The sequence below is a fragment of the Desmodus rotundus genome, chromosome 8 (assembly GCF_022682495.2).
Source record: "Desmodus rotundus isolate HL8 chromosome 8, HLdesRot8A.1, whole genome shotgun sequence".
Taxonomy (NCBI): domain Eukaryota; kingdom Metazoa; phylum Chordata; class Mammalia; order Chiroptera; family Phyllostomidae; genus Desmodus; species Desmodus rotundus.
In genome coordinates, this window is record NC_071394.1 from 44,812,483 (window position 1) to 44,814,668 (window position 2,186).

Here is a 2,186-nt window from a genome sequence, read left to right on the forward strand (position 1 = left end):
ATTGTGCAGCCTAGACAGAGAGAGGAAAAAAAGAGAAAACAATGAGTAAGTTAATGCCATACTTAAAGGAACAGCTTAGATAGCAGCTGGTTGATGAAGAACGGTACTTATTCTTTCAAGTATGTGGTTTCTTTATGTTTTGCCTGTGGGAAAAAACTGTTTTACCTCCAAGGTGACATGTAACCCCCAGCACTTTGGGAGTCAAAATGACCAGATGTATAGCCGACAAGATGGCGGTCACTCCTGGATCTGGCTTATGTTTTGGGGGATGGAATTGGGATCCAATTGGAAGAAGGGAAGAACAATAGCAAGAGTGCTTCCTTTTTGTTGGCCCAGAGAACTAGTGACTTTGGGTATTCAAAAAGAAAGGAAGTCACATTTTATTTGGTCACATTCACAAGTGGAAGAGAGCTTTTCACAGTCTCTTTGAAATGACCTCTAGAAATGCCATTTACAATCTATGAATTTATTTTAAGCTGTAGTTTTTAAAGTTTGTGTAGTTTTTAATGTTTAAAGTCCTTTATTTCTCAAGCCAGATTAAGCTTGAAATTCACTCTTTGTCAATTTTGGGAAGGGGAGAATATGCTTTTAACCTCTTCATGGTTTCTATGATATCATATCTATATAGCTGAAAAATATTTTATTTAATATGTATCATGGGTTTTATTTATTTTTGGCTTATTTTGAATTTTTTTTCAATTAAAAATTTTTCAACTACATGCAATTATTATTATTTAGCATTTATTGTGCCCTCAATCAATGTTTGTTATGATTAGTTAGCATTTCTCAGGGCCTCAATCATTATATCGTACACCTAAAACTAATATTGTTTAGTTTTTAGGCATAATGATTAGACCTGAGAACTTCTGTAACTTATGTAGTAATCATTGTGATATGTATCGTGTTTTTAAATGTGGAAAAGAGGGAAAACAATCTTTTTCTAACAAAAAGATAAGCAATATAAAAAGGTGAGTGAGTACAAATTTGCATCATTACATTTGGAATCAACATATGTTATAGAGAATAGAAAGAATTCTATGATTATGTTAAATAAACATCACTCACGACATTTGTTAAGGAATGTTAAGGCAGACTTTATTGGAAGGAGCCACTGAGATAAATGTAAGGGCCACTGCACTGTGATATTGCAGGAGGGGAGAGAGATTAGACTCAATTCAAATACAAGGAAAAGTGGGAATTTATAACCAAGGAGTGCAAAAGGAGGTCAGTAGATAGAAAATTACTGAGGAAACAGCAGGAGTAAGGGAGCATTCTGGCTAAATCAACCTAATAGGAATCTTGCCTAAGGCAGTCCAGGGTGATCGGACATCACCTGGGAGATGATGGAGGATGAAGAACATGACTGGACATGGATGGAGTCATCAGATATTGAAGATGCAGGATCCTAGTTAAACTGACTTAGCAGAATTATTGTTAAAATTGGATAATGCAGAAATGAACACAGAAACTCAAAAGTCCTAGTTGAGAAGAGAGTTCACAAGAGCCTGAGTGGAATTTGGTGGAAGACTGAATATCAGTTAATAAAAAACAATAATTGTTGAACCTTTCTAAAGGATTTTTCCTAGCTTCCCACATAATCTTTCATTTCTATCTCAAGCTCAAAATTTTGCTTGTAAAGGAAAAAATAGGAATACTATAATATTTGTATAAAAGCATTGTTTCGTCAGTAGTACCCAACCAACACACTGATAGTTGTTGCTTTAAAACTGTCAAAGATTTCCTACAAATGAAGTTTTTATTTTCTAGCTACTCTATTTTATTGTTGTTTCCTAAAACTTTCTTTGGAAAATTATTTTGTAGTTTTCTGCCTATTTTTGTTTTAAAAAGAACTCATTATTTGAATTAATAATTAATATTGCAATGTCCAAAGATATTAAAGGAAACAAAATTTTCACATTCAAGTTATGGATTAGATGAGAATAGTTTACAGATTTTGTCCTTTCACTGATCAATGAATTTATTCCACAGATACACTTTTGAGCACTTATTTTTGTGTCAGGCACTGTGCTAGGTCTTCATGTCACAAGACTGATGAGACCCAGGGGCTCCTATCACTATGTTTGCAGTCTACGAGGAGCACGCGGAGTGTTTTATTGAAGGTCGTCATGATATGGCATGATCTACATAATGAGGGATGCGCACAAAGGTGGTTCACAGTTTCCTAG